The sequence below is a fragment of the Bubalus bubalis genome, chromosome 1 (genome assembly GCF_019923935.1).
Source record: "Bubalus bubalis isolate 160015118507 breed Murrah chromosome 1, NDDB_SH_1, whole genome shotgun sequence".
NCBI classification, from domain to species: domain Eukaryota; kingdom Metazoa; phylum Chordata; class Mammalia; order Artiodactyla; family Bovidae; genus Bubalus; species Bubalus bubalis.
Genome location: NC_059157.1, coordinates 4,180,583 through 4,202,086, shown reverse-complemented (window position 1 = coordinate 4,202,086; position 21,504 = coordinate 4,180,583). Strand labels below are relative to the sequence as shown.

The 21,504-nt window shown below is 43.7% G+C and overlaps 1 long non-coding RNA gene across 2 annotated transcripts in view; it reads right to left on the bottom strand.

The window, feature by feature from the left end:
• LOC112585688 overlaps positions 1–7,238 on the bottom strand; it is a 172,960-nt gene extending 165,722 nt beyond the window's left edge. The window contains exons 1-2 of one of the 2 annotated variants that reach the window (XR_003110218.3): positions 7,018–7,238; positions 3,967–4,032 (exon numbers count right to left, since the gene is read on the bottom strand). This is a non-coding gene — a long non-coding RNA (uncharacterized LOC112585688). The remainder of the gene's footprint in view (positions 1–3,966; positions 4,033–7,017) is intronic. The other variant, XR_006542575.2, reaches the window with a different exon arrangement.
• Positions 7,239–21,504: the final 14,266 nt, after the last annotated feature.

Below are 21,504 nucleotides of genomic sequence, written 5' to 3'. Positions count from 1 at the left end.
ACCTTAAAGAAGCAAAGCTCTTCCTGGGAACTTGCACCATTTCTCTTCATGTGTCTGAGATGTAAATGTTCTACTAGATCTTCTGCATTTTGTCTATGTATGTGCGCTTTGAGAGCTTGGTCTGTTCCATCTGGAAGGCACACGCATGGTGTTCATTTGGCAGCCAATCAAATAAGCTGGGGCTCTGAGCAATCTTCTGTCTGATTATAACAATTCTCAGGGGCTGTTTACCACCTTAACCTTCTTTGCATCAGCTTGTGCAACAAAGGCCTTTACTTTCTTAGACTATTTTGGGGAGCAAACTTTCTAGATCTTTGAAAACTACATCCTTCACACTCTCTGGTAGGAAGACTCTTGGAACTTACTGGTTTGAGTCACCATTAAGATATACTTTATCAATAACCAGATAGATCCTTTAAATTGGAGAAACTCCTAAATTAGTAAATGTTTGAGAGCTTTCATTATCAACAGCTGTTTTATTGGTAACTATTGGGGTGAACATAGCTTGTCTTTTTCCACCTTCTAGCTGGTTCGTCCCCATATAGTTACCAACAAAACAGCTGTTGATAATGAAAGCTCTCTTTTCTCAGGGGATAAAAGAAAGGAAAGCTTCTAGGACTCTTTTTGAAAAATCAAGACTTGTTGGTTGGGTCCTAATGAAAACCAAAGTCAAAGGTATAAAACTTGACAGAACTGAGATGAACATTTATAAAAATTGGCATATATAAATGGACTTTGTATAAGATTCTTACATCTCTTTGGCTTAATTATATTAGGGGATAGATATGCTTTGCTGGGAAATATTTCCCCTGCCTGGTATTATAAGACAGGGCATATATGTGTCTCAGGAAATATACTTTACAATATAAAGTAAAACTGGGGACTAACATTCAGCGGCTAATAAAGGTAATAATGGAGATTTTGCTCTGGGTCTAACCTGTGCACTCAGAAAGAGGGCCTTTGTTGAAATGCCAGCATTTGAAGGCATGATAAATCCTAAAGTTCTAGAACACGGAACTCTTAAGTTTCAGTTTAGTTGGAAGTCTCACTGATATAAAAAAGCAAATTAAGGAAAATATGATACACTAAATCAATCTTTTAATATCATTTAAGTGACAAAAGAGTTCTATGGAGAATTAAAAGCAACTACCTTTGTCTTGCTAATCTCTCCAAATCAGAAATGTAAATATAAACCACAATAATCTGAGACTGAGCCTAATTAGCTCAATCAGGTAAAACCTGAAACCAAGAGGGAAAAAAAAAGAGAGAGAGAGAGAGAGAAAGGCCTTTTAAAACTCAAATTGCTGAAAAGGCTCCTTCACCCAAAATCTTCCATAACCTCCTTGGGGGTTTATCAAGGAAAAATACAAATCTTAAAACTCTTTTCCACAGCTAGTAGAGCCTTAGTCATCTGAGCAAATAAATTTAACTTATTTCAACTTTCAAAATAACTAGTAAGTTTATATTGTAATATATTATAATTCTATGACTGCATTATTATCTTAAAAAGTTATATGTCACAAGAATATCCAAGTTTTTTGTAAACTGCATTGTAATCAGATCTCTAACCATGTCATTTTAAGCCTTCTGTCATTTATAGACAGTTTACTAATTTAGTAACTGTTTGGTCCAGGAGACAGAAAGGCAAGCACACATCTCCAGGAGCTGTGCAGTGTAGATAATATTGGAGGAAAATTCAGCTCAGGAGAGGAACTACATGGAGATGCAAATGTGGAAACCAGACCTTTCATGAATTAAAAATTTCTTATTTGTTTTATAAATAATAATAATTTATTTGTTTAAACTTTTTTTAGTAAATTGTTTTACCCTGATGCTTTCATACAATGAAGATATTTAAGAAGGTTTGTAAAAAGGACTTCTTGACAAATACAAGTTTCTGATAGCTTTTAGAAAATACCACTGACCTGGGTAAAAAATTACAAAACTCTACTGGAAAACCTGATGACTTCATCCAGATTAACAGAGATTAACTTCATGGGACTGAATGAACTGATAAAAATAATTTACAATTTTATGACTTTTTCTGAAATATCCTGGCTTTAATCTTTGTTTTCCAGAAAAACCTTTCTTCTTACACTCTGACCTACAAGTTCAAGCATACCTTTGTGAATAAAGATAAGACATTTATCTTTTTCTCTTTACCTGATCTTTCCATATCTTGGCTTCTGCAGCTGGTTCCCCTGCAGACCTGAAGTCTTACTGTGACCAGATTACAACTAAATTATACATTAGTATTGTTTTAATTTGCTCTCTCTTGTTGCTTTCGAATTATTTATGCTTTGTGTATCTCTCCTCTGCACTATGATTTTATTAATGTTACTAGCTGTATTACTTATACCCTGTTTTATAAGATTGTTTCTTATATACCCAAATGTAACCACATCTTTGACAAAATTTATGATGACTTGATGTTTTCAAACTGTGGTGCTGGAGAAGACTCTTAAGAGTCCCTTGGAGAGCAAGGAGATCAAAACAGCCGATCCTAAAGGAAATCAGTCCTCAATAGTCATTGGAAGGACTGTTCTGAAGCTGAAGTTCCAATATTTTGGCCACTTGATGCAAAGAGCTGACTCACTGGGAAAGACACTGATGCTGGGAAAGATGGAGGACAAGAGGAGAAGGGGACGACAGAGGATGAGATGGTTGGATGGCATCACCGACTCAGTGAACATGGGTTTGAGTAAACTCTGGGAGACAGTGAAGAACAGGGAAGCCTGGCGTGCTGCAGTTCATGGGGTCACAAAGAGTCAGACGCAGCTTAGAGACTACACAACAACAAGTGTTTTGAGACAGTTGATCATATAAATAACTCTACACAGAATAACTGTTAACAGAGCAACTCTAGATATGGAAAGAAGCAACAAGGGAAAATATTGTCTGGATTATAATAGACTAGTGAAACAGGTGATCCAAGAATTTTGGATTATCTATAGGACCTGATGCAAAAATTAACACATTGAGTGGCCTATCGGTAGAATCTTCACATGATCTAGGAATAAGTCTTCCTAGCACATTGGGACAAAATTGGGCATGAAATGCCTCACAAGTATCAAAGTTCTGAGCAAAAGGAGGCACTGTGGATGAAGAATGTGCCTGCCATATCAATAAACAAAGGCTACTGAGGCCATCAAGGCAGGGGCCACTGCAGCAGGCCCCAGACTGTGCACCCTGAAGGTGTCCAGAATGGACAAAACAGGATCTGGCCCTAGATAGTTGAGTTCCATGTCAAAGAAATGATTTCAATGAACTCAAACTTTGCATCTTCCCATACACAGAAAGGCACTAAATTCATTTACTTAATATGTCTAGTTTTCTTTAATTAATAGTAATCTTTTGATGTTCTAACTACCTGGGATTTTTTTGTTATTGTTTGATTGCAAAAACTCCTATATATCCTGGCTCCTCCCTTTCCTCTTCAGAGCGGTCCTTCCGAGTGATATGAGAGGTTCTTTTCTGGGCTGCGTTCTCAGAAAATCTGCCAAATAAAACATAATTCCCAATTCTTAGGTTGTGCATTTTTGCCACTGGACAAAAGTTAGCACCCCCTCCACTCTGCTTTCCCCTTTCACCTGGTTGTAGCTGTTCAGTCACTCAGCTGTGTCTGACTCTTTGTGACTCCATGGACTGCATCACCCCAGGCTTCCCTGTCCTTCACTATCTCCCGGAGTTTGCTCAAAATCACGTCCATTGAGTCAGTGATGCTATGATGCTATTTAACCATCCCATCATCTGCTGCCCCCTTCTCCTTTTGCCTTCCATCCTTCCTGGCATCAGTGCAAAAACGTATAAGCCCCTAGGACATAAAGAAGCCACAAGAGGCAGAAGCCAGAGTCGCAGAAAAACTGCGTGGAGGATTACAGGCACCATTACACCGCAGCCAAGGCCAGCCCCCTGCACTGCTCTTTTGTGCCATGATTTGGGGATCTATGTGTTACTACAACTTACCTTGACGACTAAAACAGCTACATTCACATTTAAAACACTCTTCATCCGGTGGGTCAGGAGTTCTCACTATAAAACAAATAAAATTTCAATTAATAAAAAGCCAGCTTAGCCTTTCACCTTCACATGTCCACGTAGTTTCTATACCCTTCATCAAAATGTCAGACCTTCTTGGCCATAAAACAAAACATTGTCAGCGGTGGAACTGTTCAGCCTGACTACAGATTAATAAGTATCAACTATTTAGCAATCACAAGCCTTAAGTGAAATGTAAGAACTCAAACAGTATGGTATTTCTGTAGCATGTCATCAATGACAATGCTAAATCAAGGTTGTTTTTTCAGTGTAAAATACTTTGGAGCAAAATAGCAAAAGCTGAATTTCATTACCCAAGGCAAGTGCTCCTGTCCTCAGCCTTTTAGAAAAGTTAAGATTTCCCAAATGCCAGATGTGGTAGATACAAATGGCCTCTGAGCCCACGCATAGCTGTGCCAGTGATTTGAAGATAGCAGAGTGAGGCAGTCCACAATCAACAGAAAATTCAAATTTGAAGGCAAGTTTGGATGCTTTAAGCAACTGCCCAAGACCAATCTGAAAGCCACTTAGGCTTTAGTATATTTCTAGTCTCAGTGGTAAAGAACCTGCCTGCCAATGCAGGAGACACTGGTTTGATCCATGGGTCAGGAAGATCCCCTGGAGTAGGAAATGGCAACCCACTCCACTTTTCCTGCCTGGATAAATGCCATGGACAGAGGAGCCCTGGCAAGTTACAGTCCATGGGGTCACCAAGAGTCAGACATAACTGAGTGCACACACACAGACACACACACAGCAACAGCAAGCTAAGATCACAACCCAATATGCAAAAAAAAACCCAGTAGCTTTCTAATGTGCTATTAACATCCAGGAATAAAACCCTGAAAGCGCATAACCAACAACATGGAGGAAGCCATTATCTGAGGTTTAAGTAACTGCATCGTGCTATTTTAATTATGCATCATGGGCAAACTGTGATTGTGTCCTTGCCAGTATTTTATTAGCATGTCAATTCAATTGCATTACATCCCATGGGAAAGATTAGCAAGGATTTTAGCACGGATGTGTGAAAGTGTTGCTGTGCTCAGGCCAACTTTTAAAAGTTGTGTGCTAATTAGAGTGAAAATGGAAAGAGAAGTGTGAGTGTCTCAGGTCCAAGAAATCTATAGCCGCTCTTTCCACCATTCCACCATTCCGTGGTAATTCTCACTGTGTTTGCAAATGGTGCAAACTGAACACAAAGCCTGCCAGACATCAGCACTGCACTGTGAGCATTAGGAGGGGATAAGAGGGATTTTAGGATGAGGAAATGTATGTTCAGACATCTACTCCTCAGCTTAAAGTGGAGAGGGAATTAAATATTAAGCCATACACCTGGTGGAAATTCATTTGAATCAATTCTTTTAATCTCTCTCAAGAGAAACTTGGAATAGCAGACTTTGAGATCTGGGGTCACCTGTGGTAACACCCATATTTTACTAAAGAAACAGAAGCAGAGAAAACGGGATCACCTGACAAGTGAATGAGTGGCAAAGGGCTCAGATCCCCCCAGAGTCGCTCCGGCACCTTTCTTTTCTACCATCATTACAGCAGTTTCTGGACGGGGCCATTTTGTCTTTTTTTTTTTTTTGAAACCTGTAATTAGGGGGGAAATCTGAGTACATAATACAGGCAGATGAGTATTTTTTATTGGCCTATTTTCAAGTAAAAATAGGACCAAGTAAAGGAAATGGGTAAAAATAAGGGAGGGATGTATTGGTATACTCTTTTTTTCCCCCTCCACCAGACCAAACAATGCTTATAGGTTCAGTTCAGTTCAGTCGCTCAGTCTCAGTCGTGTCTGACTCTTTGCGACCCCATGAATCGCAGCAGCCAGGCCTCCCTGTCCATCACCAACTCCAGGAGTTCACTCAAACTGGAGGTTACTCATCCCCAAAAACTGGCTGAGCCAGTCCCTAGGAAAAGGCTGTGAGACTCTCTACCTGCCGCCCTCCACCCCCTGCAGGCTTCTCTGTTTTTAATCTTTGGTATCTTCAGGAGTTGTCCCTGGCTGCCCAGATGAAAATTATAATCAATTGAGAAAAACTCTGGTAAAGAATCCCGCCTGCAGTGCGGGAAACCTGAGTTCGATCCCTGGGTTGGGAAGATCTCCTGGAGAAGGGAAAGGCTACCCACTCCAGTCTTCTGGCCTGGAGAATTGCATGAACTGTATAGTCCATGGGGTCGGGTCGCAAAGAGCTAGTGACCGACTTTCACGTTCTTTTACTTTCAAAATAGGGTCCCCTCCTTTGTGATGACTGGGACATTACTTGGCCCTTTGATGATGCTTTCAAAATTAAAGTGGACACACCAGAACCGGCGACCTCGGCGGAGTACCCAGCCTCTGCACTCTCCCCTCGTACTGACCCCGGGAGAGAGGGAAATCTGGTCGGGGGAGGGGAGGTTGACCCAGAGAAAGAGAAGCTTCCCCGTTTTTAGAAAGAAACTCGGGGTGTGCCGTTGTTCAGGCCGCGAGCTCCAGCAATTCCCGTCCGCCCCCACCTCCCTGCCCGCGCCCCCGGACCGCGGTCCCCAGCCTGAAGCACAGGTGAGGGCCCCTCGCCCCGCGCCGGGCCCGGCGAAGGACCAGGTAAAGGGCAGGTGGACACAGCGGGGTCGGGCCGGCAGCGCGCGGACGAAGTCAGGCCCGTGGAGAGGATCAGGGCTCCTGCGTCCGCGCAGACGCCGCTCGCCCACCGGCGGCCGCGGCTTCGGGAAGCCTGGGGGCATTAAAGCCCAACTTGGCAACGCAGGGACTCTCCGCGCGAGACTCCCGGCCGGCCCTTCCTCCCCGTCCCCGGCCACGCCACCCCGACTCCGGGTTCCATAGCTTCACCTTTCCCTCCCACCCAGCCCCTGGTCTCCAGCCCGCGGGGTCCCCCAGTCCCGCAACCACCCTCCCTGATGGGCTAGAGGAGCGCTCTCCCCAGACGTCCCGCGCACTCCCGTCCTAGGCCCGGGCTCCGGGGAGCCACCCACCCTTTCACCCGCCAGCGCCGGTCTATGGGACCTCCAGCCCCGGGCCGTCCCCGCAGCCCCGCGCCCGCCCGTCCTCCGCCGCGGGGTCACGCAGGGCCAGGCGCCGCCCGGCCCTCCCGCGGCTGAGCGGGGTCCAGCCCGAACGCCGGGCAAACCCGGCGCCGACCCCCGGCCCTGGGAGAGCCGATCCCTGGGCCCCGACTAGGTGGAGGGGAGCGCGGGGCACGTGGCTCCCCGGACGCCGGGGGCGGGGCCGGGGTTCGAGGCTGAGAAGCCCGCGGCTCCGTAGGGCGCGCACCCCGGGCAGGCATGCCCTGAAGCTCCCGGGGCCCCCCGAGCGCCCTGCAGCCCCTGGAGGCTCAGCATCTCTGTCCCCGCGCGCTTGGGCCGCTCTGAGCGCAGGCCGCCGGGAGCAGCCAGGGTCCCCCGGGCGGACGGACCCACCCGCCCTGAGCGAGCCCTACTCCAGGGCTCCAAGCCCCCGGCACTTTTTAAAAAGTAGTTATTATTGATTGCTCCCACACTCTCCCGGGCAGTCCCCCTGCGATCGTTTCAGTGTCGATTCCATTCTCTTCTGGACTGTGTGAAAGGCGCGCAGCTGGACCGACGTTCCCGAAGTGCACATACCGGTGTGAATAGCCGCCAGACCAAGACACAGAGCAAGACAGCACCTCTGACGCCCCCTCATCTCCTCCTAGCTCCTCCCCCATCCATCCATCCCCCGCAGCGGCGACCTCTCTCCTGATTTCTAAGGCTGAGAGTTTTGCCAGGCTTTGTACTTTACATACACGTGATCCTAGACTGTGGGTTCTGCTGTGTCTGGTTTCTGCTCGTTCAACAGCACATCATCTTGTTAGTGGGAGTTATGCCTAGTTTTGCTCTGGTTGAGGGCTCTCGTTTCTGTATAGTATTTCTTTGTATGGATGTACCACAATTTGTCCATCTATTCTGTCTGCATGGAAATTTGGGCAGCTTCCAGTTCGTGGTTCTTAGGGAAAGTGATACTGTGAACATTCTGGTAAGTGCCTTTTGGTGACACATTTGCACTCTGGTGGATGCACACCTCTGAATGGAATTGCTGAGTCTTGAGAAGGCTTGTGTTGGGCGTTATTAAACGTGGCCAAAGGGATTTCCGAGGAGTTGTACCTCCCACCAGCAACGTGTGAGAATTCCTAGGGCTCCAAGACCAAGGATTTATGGAAGACCTGTTAAAGCACAAATAGAAATGAGTCAGCAGCCTTTGGCACATACCAGCCAAACAGGCCTGTGAGAGTTAAACAATCTTGGTTTTTCTTTACCTCTTACTACTAACAAACACTTATAGCTGGACTTGTCCTTCAAAAACATAGTTACTCTCTGACTCTATATAGATTATACCCCACACCTGGCATTCTCCTCCCCCACACACTCCTTTGTAAGATTCTGCATTTCAGAAGGAAGGTCACAGGCTGATAACTTCAGGGATACCAGCGCAGGTTGCTGAGCCACCTGAAGTCAGCTTTTCACTCTCAACTTGCTTAAAAAAAATGCAAGACCTTCATGAGGATATAAAACCTCTCCATATTTATGAGAGAGGGGAGCACAGTTCTTGAGGCACTAGCCTGCTCTTTCCCTTTTGCCTGGCAAAAATAATAAAGCTACTCTTTTCTATTTCCTCCAAACTTTGTCTCCTTCTTCCTATTTGGCATCAGTGGTCAGGGAGCCAAGATTTTGGCCACAGACCTACTGTGTGCAGTGAGCGGAATACACTGAGCCCCTATGCTGAAGGAGTTCTAGCAGAGACAAACAGTGCCCACATTGACAACTACCTGGACAAGCTAATGCCAATGGTTAAGTGCTGAGAAAACAGTAAAACTGGGCCATGCCATCGGACAGGGCACTTAAGATGGACTTGTCAGAGAGGCCTCTGTGAGGAGGTGACAGCTGAATCCAGACCTCAAAGCCAAGAAGCAGCTCTGCGTGGAGACAGGCCACAGGCATCAGGCACACAAACTCCCTCCTTTTTCTGCTTCCAGGTGATTCCTCCAGGCTTGGGGAGCCCAGGTTGCAGTTTCCAGGGGCCTCATGTTCACAGTGCTGCTGTTTGGGCAGGAAAGTCCCAGGAAAGGCCCTGGCTGGACCACCCATCTCTCCTGGCCTCTGAACTCCCAGCTGCTTCTCTCCTATGGCAGTTCCACCCTCGGTTGTACAATTAATGTTCATTATGCTTTATGCTTGCACTCGGGTTTTTGCCAAGGACTTTACCACTTGAAAAATATTTCTGACTTCCAGTCATTGATGAGGCAGTCGGCTGTTAGACACACACGGAGTTCCCACAAAGGAAGGAGACAGAGCAAAAACATTAACATGCCCAAGGCCAAAGGGCAAGTCAGGGAAAGATCAAAGCCTGCTGTGGGCAGTTCAGCCCAAGCCCCAGGCGCTGTTCGGAGTGCTCTTTAATTCCCACAACACACCCGCCACCTGAGCAGCAGTAGCTCCTTTTATCACATAAGGAAACTGAAGCATTTACCTAACTCACCTATAGTCCCTTAGTTCATTAGCAGAATCCAGTTATAGCCCCAGAACTGTCTGATTCTGAAATCCAGTGTCTCAAGTCTAGAAACAGTCTGTGACCATGATTCTGGTTGAAGCAGTTTTTGTGCAAAGAGCTTTCAAGAGAAGAGGAGGAACACCATTGATGGGAAAGTAAGTTGGTAAAGCCACTAGGGAAAATAGTATTTGACGGTTCTTCAAAAAACTAAAAATGGAGCTATGCAGCAGTCCACTCCTGGGCACAAGTCCTGATGAAAATACAACTGAAAACCATTCAGGTGCCTCTATGTTCACAGCAGCACTCTTTGCAGTAGGCAAGACATGGAAAGAACCTAAAGGTCCATCAACAGATGAATGGATAAAGAAGAAGTAGTGTGTGTGTGTGTGTGTGTGTGTGTGTGTGTGTATAATGGAATATTACTCAGCCATTCAAAAGAACAAAATAATGCCATTTGCAGAAATATGGATGACCTAGAAATTATCATACTAAGTGAAGTCAGAGAAAGACAAATACCATATGATATTGCTTCTATGTAGAATCTAAAATATGACACATAAGAACATATTTACAAAGCAAAAACAAACTCACAGACATAGTGAACAGACGTGGTTGCCACGGGTGGGGGTGGGGGAGGGTTGGATTGGGAGTTCGGTATTAGCAGATGCAAGCTGTTACATATAGAATGGATACCATAAAAGTCCTACTCCTGTATAGCACAGGGAACTATATTCAATATCCTGAGATGAACCATAATGAAAAAGATATAGAAAAGAGAATGTATATATGTATAACTGAGGCAGTTTGCCGTACAGCAGAAATTAACACAACACTGTAAGTCAAGCAAAAGTCAATGAAATAAATTTTTAAATGTTAGAACAGTGGGAAAATGTCAGCTTTCTATGGTTGTTTGAATTAACCATGTGGTCTGAAAAAATGTTAGAAATAAGTATCACTTTTTTTTAAGGAGACAGACAAAACAAACACTTCTTCAACTACAAATCTTAATTAGCCACATTTTTAATGGTGAGTAGAAAATCAGAAATTATTCAACATTATAAACACCCCCAAATCCATCTGATTTTAGACAGTTGGGTAGCAGGTCAGGTTGTCTACTCTGCTTTTTTGGTCTGCCTGTCCTAATAATGTTTATTGTTCCGTGTAACAGTGGTTAACTCCAGTTTTTAGGCTGAATCCCCTAAAGTAATAGTAGAAGATAACCTATTAAAGTATTTATAATTGGCCCAAGATACACCACAAAGTAGATAATTTTTAATGCAAGTTATCCAGCCCTGACCTTGGTCCCTAGACTCGTCATAAATCTAGCTGGCCATAGAAAATAGCCAAATGATAACATTGACTCTAATTCCAATTTTCTATTGAATTAATTGAGTTAGTATTAGAGCACGATATTTCCCATTTAATTTGTATGCAAAACTTTTCTGATTTGATTTGCTGCAATTAAACACTTCCAAGAACTGTTGGCATAAAATAGCGTTCTACCTGTTTCCCATCAATTAGTGGTTAATTCTGTTAAAATTTGCTTAAGGAATATTAAAAAGAAGGCATTGAAAGTATAAATTTTATGAAAGCACTGTTTAAATTATGAGACACATTTCCTGTTAAATTTATTTAAATACCAAATTTAGCAAACAAAGTACCTATTCTTTAGAAGTATCTTTTCTCCTCAAATAAGAGTGATTTGAAAATTAGCAGAAGACATATTTTCAAATTTACCTCTTTTCATTGCTTCTCAACCTAAAATTCAGGCAAAAGGCTTTTAATACAAGTGTGTGTGTGTGTTTTGTGTATATATATATATAAAGCAATAGAAATGTAAATATTTTCACCTATTTTCCTGCATAAGGTTATTTTCACTGTAAGAAAGCATGGTTTATATCAATTTGTTTGACCTTTGAAATAACTTTTAAAATGAGATAATTTGAATACAGCTGGTTTAAAAACTGTTACCTTTCTGATAACTTCACCAATGCAGTAGCAGATGATATATTTTATGAAGTACAAGTTGTCAGCTTTTAAGATATGGGTTGAACTTGCTTGTTCAGATTGGGGCATAGATAAGAAACCCAAATGTTTAAGCAAGACCTACTCCAGTTTTACAGTTGCTCAGAGATTTATAGAAGGCGGGATGATTGTCTATTGCAGCTCATAATAATGCTCTTAAATTTAGAGCTCCAAATACCCCCACTCACCAGTCGGCATGCTTCTCAAAGCTTCCAGACTGAGAAACTGCAGCTGTGTTTATGCGGTAATTTAGAGCCCCTATTACATATGCAAGCAGCCAGGCTCCATGGCTCAATCACAATGCATTCAATTTGCTTTTTTTGTACCAAAGAAATAAAATCAGAGAACTATATAGCATTATGACCAGCTTTAAAAAAAAAATCACAAAAATCAGGAGATTGAAAATTATAGTCTCACAAAAAAAACACCAATCCTTTCCACTCCCTATTAAGTTCACAACAGAAATTCCTGATATGAGTAGCTAAGGTGTGGTAGTCAGCTCAGCAAACATGTATTAAGGCAAAAAACCCATGTTACAGTCACGAGAGAAATTAAAGCACGAATAAGGCAGGCCTCTTACCTTGAGGGTCTTGGAGCCTAACAGAAGATACTTGGAATCAAATACTGTGTGTGTGTGTGTGTGTTCATGCATGAAAATCTCCATAAAGGCAATATTCTTTATGGAAAACACCAATAAACAGACTAATTTCATTTCCAGATATAAATAAAATTCTGGACTATTTTCCTTTGCGGATATTACAGAACTGTGCGATTGCACTACTTTCGGATTCATACAGCTACAATTTCTAAAGTGTCTGTTTACTATCTAGATGCACAGTGACCCCAGCACAAATATATGCAGTTCATTTCACTATACGGGGCAGCCCTGTTGGCTCAGCGGTACATAATCCACCTGCCAATGCAGGAGACGTGAGTTTGATCCCTGGGTTGGGAAGATCCCCTGGAGAAAGAAATGGCAACCCACTCCAGTATTCTTGCCTGGGAAACCTCATGGACATAGGAACCAAATTCTGAAAAGTTGTGTAAAATGTGCTTTTGCATAGATAACATGCTATTTTAATAATGCTTAATGATTAACTCAAATTTAAATTTTTAAAAATCATTCTAATTTAGATATTTTTCTAAATCCATGCTTTCTTATACTATTTTTGCTTACCCAATATATGTGTGCATGTAATAAGATGAATGCATTGGCTTAGTGCAAGAAAAATTTTATTCTGAAACATTCAAATACTTGTTTAAAGGTGCTCTGGAGAAGTGAAACTTTTATAATTATATTAGAATGTCACAAAGACTGTTTCCAGTTTACTCTTGGGTTACATTTCAGATGTGAAGATGATTGAAATACAGAAATTTCTACTGGAAACAACCTTTTGCATGCTGGCTTTTCAAGAAAACCACACAAAAGCAATTCGTTTATCTAAGGTCCTCAGTGGTGTTCTGACAGTTTGTGACCCCATGGACTGTAGCCCGCCAGGCTCCTCTGCTCACGGGACAGTTTCAGGCAAGAATGCTGGAGTGGGTTGCCATTTCCTCCTCCAAGGGAATCTTCCCAACCTAGGGATCAAACCCTTGTCTCCTATACTCTTGCATTGGCAGGCGAATTCTTTACCACTGAGCCACCTGGGAAGCCCAGTTTATATAAGGTATCAGTACAGTTCAGTTCAGTCTCTCAGTCGTGTCTGACTCTTCGCAACCCCTTGGACTGCAGGACACCAGGCTTCCCTGTCCATCACCAAATCCCAGAGTTTACCCAGACTCATGCCCATTGAGTCGGTGATGCCATCCAACCATCTCATCCTCTGTCGTCCCCTTCTCCTCCCACCTTCGATCTTTCCCAGCATCAGGGTCTTTTCAAATGAGTCAGTTCTTCACATCAGGTGGCCAAAGTATTGGAGTTTCAGCTTCAGCATCAGTCCTTCCCGTGTATGTTCAGCACTGATTTCCTTTAGGATGGACTGGTTTGATCTCCTTCCAGTCCAAGGGACTCTCAAGAGTCTTCTCCAACACCACAGTTCAAAAGCATCAATTCTTTGGTGCTCAGCTTTCTTTATAGTCCAACTGGTGCATCCATACATGACTCCTGGAAAAACCATAGCTTTGACTTGACTATCTAAGGTATGGCTCAGTAATAACTGTCCTCAGTCCTTGTTTTCTTCAACATTTGAGTGCTCTGGGGAGGGAGATGGATCCACTGCCTTCTTATTCCTCCACTTTAGTTGTCAGGGGTGTCACAACCTCTTAAGTGCAGAGAACTCGAAGCCAAAGCTCCTAAAGTGATGAGAGAGGTGATGGGGAAGAGATCTGAGAGGTAGGACGACTGAGCTGCAGGGCCTGGAAGGATGGTCAATGGTAAAGGAACTTTTGCTTGCTTTTCCAAGTAGCTATTGAACTTATTGTTACCAAATTGGTCTGGTCGAACCTGCACTGAGGTCCTAGCCCAGCCCAAAAGCCCCTCATCTTGGCCAGAGAGGTTCTTTTCCCAATCAGATTTGCACAGCCAGTAACGAAACTGATGCTGAGACAGGAACAGCACAAGCTTTATTCAGTGGCCAGAGAATGGAGAAGCAGGAACCTAGTTCACAGATGAACTTCTCAACCCAATTCAGGTGAAGGCACCAAATCTCTAGGAGAGTTAAGGTAAAGGGGAGGGATTTGGAAAGAGTGGGAGGAATAGTCATGAGTTATCCAAGAACAGGGGTGTGGTTTTGACCTGGAACTAATGCAGCTCTCCTTTTCAGTCCTTGTAAGGGCTTTTCCATTGGAGAAGGAAATGGCAACCCACTCCAGTGTTCTTGCCTGGAGAATCCCAGGGACGGGGGAGCCTGTGGGCTGCCGTCTATGGGGTCGCACAGAGTCGGACACGACTGAAGCGACTTAGCAGCAGCAGCAGCAGCAGCAAGGGCTTTTCCAGTTGTTGTCATGGCAACAACTGTCAACTGTCTTGGTGCTGGTGGGTGTGTCATTTAGCTAATGAATTTCAATGAATAAATATATCATGAGACTCAAGGTCCACTGGAAGTCAAATCCTCCACCACCTTGGGTCTGGTAGGTTCTAGCTAGTTCTTGTTTTTTTCTCTTTGCGCTTTCCTTCTGAAACTTAAATAGGAGTGATTGGTTTCTATTTAAGGGAGGGGCTGGGGTATGATTCTGGGGTGACAGGCTTGGTAACACTATCACTGAGATGAATGAAATTAAAGAGACATCAAGCAGAATGCCTCCATCTTATGCACTTTCTGATCTTCAAACAACTAATGGATGATGAAGAAGATAATGATGGTAGAGCGATAGATGGATGATGGCAAGGCAGAAGCTTTGTGACTCAGAGGAAAAGACAAGGATATACATGCAGTATATATCTGACAGCTACAAGCCTGATTTCAAAGTCGGACTATGTGAATTCTAATCTCTGATTCACTACTTGGAAGTTGCATGATTTGGGACAAGTATTTAAACCTCTTTAGGTTTCTGGTTCCCAATCAGGAAAAAAAAAGGAGGCAAAACTGCTACTGAACTTTCAGGATGTGGTAAAGGATCAAATGAGACACTCCATGTAAAGTGATGAGCACACGTTCAGAACCTAGGAAGATCTCAATAATCAGAGCGGCAGCGGCAGGAATAGGGTTGGCATAGTCGAAAGCTGCAGGGATCTGGAGAAAAGCAGATTTCTTTTAACAGGATCAGATCCGATTTAACTAGATTTGTGACCCTGCCTAGGTCATTCAGTTTCCTTGGGTCTTGGTTTCCTCAGGTCAAATAAGGGGTTATTTCTAAATAAAAATAGTGCTCCTCGGATTTCAGTGTGCATAGAATCAGCTGAGAATCTTGTGAAAATGTAGATTTTGGTTCAGCAGGGGTTGGGGTGAGGTTTAAGATCCTGCACTTGTGAGAAGCTTCCAGAATGCGATGCTACAGGCCTGCATATCGTGCATGTGCGTGCTAAGTCGATTCAGTTTTGTTCGACTCTTTTGCGACCCTATAGACTGTAGCCCACCAGGCTCCTCTGTCTATGGGCTTCTCCAGGCAAGAATACTGGAGTGGGTTGCCATGCCCTCCTCCAAGGGATCTTTCCGAATCAGGGATTGAGCCTAACCCATGTTTCTTGTGTCTCCTGCATGGGCAGGCAGGTTCTTTGATCTTTCCGAATCAGGGACTGAGCCTAACCCGTGTTTCTTGTGTCTCCTGCATGGGCAGGCAGGTTCTTTGCCACTAGTTGGTGCCACCTGGGAAGCCCCCACGGTTATCATATTTGGTAGCAAAGGTGTAGGCGGTATCCAGCAGAGTCTCTTCTAGCTTCAGAACTGTAGTTTATAATCGTGATAGTGGCTTGTTTGTACGTAAAGAAGGGATAAAGCACTGGGTTCATTTGAGAGGAAAACCAGTCTCAGTTTATTCTGGGTGTTATGTCTTTAGACTTCCAGTGGATCTTGGAAAGAAGGGATGGGCAGAACAAAGCTGAGGGGCTGGCTGGGGGTGGCTGCTGAGAAAGGGTTTTCCTGATGTGGCCTTCAGGATAGACATCGTAGGAAGTGGAGGTAAAGAGGGAGAGAAGCTTGAGGGAGCTGAAGTTGGGAGAGGCATCATGGCACACAAGTGAAGAGTGAGAACTTGGTGTGTGCGTGTGTGTGTGTGTGTGTGTGATCAACCAGACTTGGGCTAGTACCCCAGGTCTGCAACTAATGGCTGCCCTGGTGCAAATTAGTTAACTTTTCTTGACTTCATTCTCTGATCTGTACAATGGGATAATAGTACTTCATTGAGGTTTTGGGAGAATTAAAAAAGATAGCACCAGGCTTCAATGCACAGAAGTGAAAGAAAGGATTACTTGCTCAGTCATGTCTGACTCTTTGGGACCTCATGGCCTATAGGCCGCCGGGCTCCTCTGTCCATGGAATTCTCCAGGCCAGAATACTGGAGTTGGTAGCCATTCCTTTCTCCAGGGGATCTTCCCAACCCAGGGATAAACCCAGGTCTCCTGCATTGCAGGCAGATTCTTTACCATCTGAACCACCAAGGAAGCCCTTCAATGCACAGAAAGTGTTCACAAAAAGTTATCCATTAAAACTCTCATCATTGTCACCATTTTCATTAAGTCAGGTGCCCTAGAAGGCTGAGCTTTACTATCCTAATTCTGTTTTCTTTTCTAAGGCAGTGGTTCTCAAACTTCAGCACGCATCAGAATCAACCAGAGGGCTTGTTATAACACAGATTACGGGGCTGCACCCTGCAGAAACTCTGATCTAGTAGCAAGGTCTTGGGGGCACCTTTCTAACACGTCTGAAAACAAACATTTCTAACATATCTGAAAACCACTGATCTACAGAATTACTTCCTGTACCTGTAATAAGCCGATGAAGAATCCCTGGCAAGTGAATTTTCCATGTAAATGAAGCCGACCTCACATGGGATGCATTCTTATTTCTACCCATTTCTGATGAAAGTTTTTTTTTTAAGTGTCATTTTTATCTTATCTTTGTGAGCAAGGGCTGTTGTATACAAGTTAAATTTTCTTTTTGACCAAAGTCATCAAGTAGTTCATCTAGATTTCAGAAGGGATGAGAAAAGTGTGGCCTTTGACTTATGAACATAAAGTGAACCTGAACGTTTCTAGAGTGTATTTCTGAAGGAACCGTCATAGATGATCCCTTAAAGAGACAGTGCCATTGCTTATCAATCAGCATTAGTTCCCAAAGAGGAAGTATCTCAGGCTAACCTTATTTCCTTTCTTGTTGTGACTGCTAGGTTGCAAAATTGAACAAGTGATGCAGGTATAGAAACTGGACTAGCCAGTAATATAAGCCAATATCAATGTGATTTGAGGCAGAAGGGTATGGTCCTGAGTAGATGTCCCTCGGAGAGTACCAGCCAGTTCTGTCCTCCACCTTTCCTTGTTGTTATCATCGTTGTTGTTTAGTCACTAAGTCGTGTCCGACTCTTTTGAGACCACGTGGACTATAGCTGGGCACCTCTGTTCATGGAATTCTCTGGGCAAGAATACTGGAGTGGGTTGTTACCATTTCCTTCTCCAGGGGATCTTCCCAACCCAGGGATTGAACCCACGTCTCCTGCATTGCAGGCAGATTCTTTACTACTGAGTCACCAGGGAAGCCCTTGCCTTGCCTTACTCTTTCTCAATTAGATTTAACAATTCTGAGCCAGATTATAACGTATTACCATTCCCCATGGGGTTAAAACATTGAGGAGAAAACTGACGGGAACAATGAAGGGTTTGAAAGTCTGGAAGGGGAGGGCAGGGTAGACTTCGAGTCCCCTTCCCCGCCCCACCCAGAAGTCTGTGATTCCCTGGTAGTCGGGATCGCTTCTCGTATCGACTGTGGCATCATATCCAGTAGGTAGGCCGCCGCCTTAGACTACGTGGTCTTTGTTGACAGCACGAACCCCCAGTAACAGCCTCCTTGCTGCCTGCAGTTTTTACCCCTCACACATGCCTTCTCTCTTCAGCCTGTTCTTAGATTGCTCTTTCCACTCTACAGAGGTCTGTGAACCCAGCAACAAAACTTGGTAAGAAATGTAAGCACAGTGAGAGGAAGAAGACCAACGAAGAGCATAAGCGACCGTTTGTGGGATTTGGCTTGAGGGTCTCAGAGGGTGTTTTCCCTTCTGGATCTGTTCCAGAGGAAAGAAACTACCCAGACCTTGGCCTCCAGAGCCGTCCTGTGTCACCAGGAGACTCGGCCGGCTGGTCAGTGGTCAGTCACATTTCAGAGACGACTGTGTTCATTGTATTCAAAGGTGACTCTGAAAAGGTTGCTGCAAACGAACAGAAGTTGAAATAGCATAATGCTATATATTCTGCTTGAATACATTTGTTGTTCAGTTCAATTCAGTTACAGGACTTCCCTGGAGGTTCAGTGGTTAAGACTCCAGGTTTCCAATGCAGACAGCACAGGTTCAATACCTGGTTGGGGAGCTAGGATGCGCATGCTGAGCGACATGGCCGAAAAATTAAAAAAGAATAAAGAATTAAAAAAATTAAATTTGGCTAAAGCTCAGTGTTAACGCCAATGTGTACGTATATGTGTACACACCCTACAGTCCCAGTCTCTCATTTGCTATTGCAAGGTGTTGACTCCTAATGACAGATGGGAAGATGTTTTAACTAGAAAAGAGTTCAGAAAACAAACACTAACAAGGCGTTACTGTAAAGCACACAGCACCCTATTCAATATTCTGTAAAAGCTGTATGAGAAGAGAATCTGAAAAAGAATGGAGACGCATGTGTATGCAGAACTGACTCACTTTGCTGTACACCTGGAACTAACACAGCTTTGTAAATCACCTGCTGCTGCTGCTGCTAAGTCGCTTCAGTCGTGTCCGACTCTGTGTGACCCCATAGACGGCAGCCCACCAGGCTCCCCCGTCCCTGGGATTCTCCAGCTACACGCCAATAAAAATTAAAAAAAAAAAAAAGAAAGGAAAAGAGTTCAAAGGAAACAAGTGAACCATTCACATTTGATTGACTGCTTTGATCCCCTTCTGCTTCCCCTGGGTGGCAGCCTGTCAGTCAGGACCCCCTTAACCACACGTCAGCTTTCGCTGGTGGCTTGTCTGCTGGCACTTATGTCCTTTGGTCAAGGAGTGTCTTCAGTCAAGGCTAGGTTGGGGTCCGACGGGTCTTTATTCCTAGTGACCTGTGGAGTAGCTGCCGAACTTGGGCTTTATTTCTGGGGTAAACAGTTTGCTAACTAGCCATCGGTCAAGTGGGCACTTTATAACTCCCTCCTTGTTTATCCTAATTGGGCAGCTGCCCTGCACTGGGTAAACCACGTCCTTTTCGCCCTCGTGATTTCGTGATGTCGGTCAGCGCTAGCAATGAGTATGCCTCACTTTCTCTAATCCACAGCCTGAGAAAAGGAACTTCTTTGTAGAGTCCCTCGAGTAGGTTATTTATCTGCTGATGTATTCTGAAAAGATGAATTGTTTCATGTTGCAGTGTTTCCACCGAGTAATGGGGTAGCGTGTGAGCAAGGCAAGAGAAAGTCTAGAATGACAAATTTGAATGCACAGTTTCTGTATTCAGAGTCATCTATGCAAGGGGATAAGATATTCAGATCCATTCTGGGGGTGCTCTGTATTTCCTAGGTTATTAATTTTCTTTCCTACATTTTTAGGAACTTCCTGTCAAACAAAAGAATTGCAGGTGATTATAATTAGTGAATGTTTTTTCAAAAACGTTGTGGCAACATTTGTAAAATCGTATCATTTTTTGCTATGTTTATTTCTGTCTGTTGGGCAGTTTGTGAGACATATATTACTTAAAAGTGTCAGCTTGCTGATTTTTTTTATTTTCCCGTATTTTGAGGAAAACGTTAAGTTTTTGAGTCAACTAAATGGCTTTAGGATAGAAATGGATTAAATAATATGTTCTTAGTAAACTTCACATTTTCTCTCTTCTCTATCATGCCAGTAAGCAGTTTCTTAATCTAGAAAATCATTTCAGCAGTGGTCAAACTTTCTGACAATAAGGGAGAAAAATAGCTCTCAGCTGGGAATGAGTCTGCTCCCTAGGGCACCTGTGGCAAAGTCTAGAGACAGTCTTGATCGGCACAGCCTGGGGAGGGGCAGGCAAGGGAGGATAAGGCGGATGGATACTCTGCTGGCATCGAGGGAGTTCAGGCTAAGGCCGCCTCTGCCTCTCTGCTCCTCGCAGTGCAAGGCATGAGAAAGGTTCACCGACCCAGAACAGTGCTGAGACTGAGAAAGCCTGGCTGCAAATCTTGTTTTAAATGTAATGGCAACGGAAAACCGTTGAGAGGGTTTGAACTTGACATGCTGGATCAGGATTCTTTTTGAAGGGGAGGATGTAGCAACCCTAAAGGTGGAACTCAGTCTTGGAGATAAGAAGGAGACTTCTATTCCTTTGGGTTCAACTAAATGGCTTTAGGCTATAAATGGATTAAATAATATGAGATATTTTTAATATCTCATTAAAAAATGCAAGCGCGTGAACATTTCCATGACACTTAACCATAACCACTTGTTCATTTACTTCCTATAAATCATTTTATTTGTTATTCCCAACTTTAAGGTTCTGTAAAATCGGGGTACGGCATAATCACACACCAGGAAATTTGTTTTTTCCTTTTCTAACATTGAATAAATGTACAGTTAAATATGGTCTTGCACTTATAAAAGTATATGCTACCCTTCTGTTTTTTTATCCTGTTTATGGAGCACAGATTTTAAAACAGGGTGATAGTTAAAAGCAAGTGTTCCTCTAAATTATGTTTTGTTCAAATCCAGCAATGTTATAAAACAAACAAAAAAAACCAGGGAAACCTTGATGGGGCTTCAGGATAAAGGGTTCTACGTAAGGCACAATGATTTGAGTGTTGGTTCTCTTCTTTTTCAGGATACTTCCTGGAGGATTCTCTTGCCATTTCCTTCTGTCTTACCCATTGCTTTACCCTGACTCACTCCTGGTTTCTCATATTATATGTTATACATGTATTCTACTATGCCTGATAGCCTTTCCTTAACATTTCCTCCCACTGCTGCTGCTGCTGCTAAGTCGCTTCAGTCGTGTCTGACTCTGTGTGACCCCACAGACGGCAGCCCACCAGGCTCCCCCGTCCCTGGGATTCTCCAGGCAAGAACACTGGAGTGGGTTGCCATTTCCTTCTCCAATGCATGAAAGTGAAAAGTGAAAGTGAAGTTGCTCAGTCGTGTCCGACTCTTCGAGACCCCATGGACTGCAGCCTACCAGGCTCCTCTGTCCATGGGATTTTCCAGGCAAGAGTATTGGAGTGGGGTGCCATTGCCTTCTCCTTCCTACCACTAGATACTGCCATATATTATAAAACCCTTTCTTATAGCTTAGAGATTAAGCAAATTATCTTAGGCAGTTTGCTTAATTTCTTACAAGTTTCAATTTTCCCATCTGTAAAATG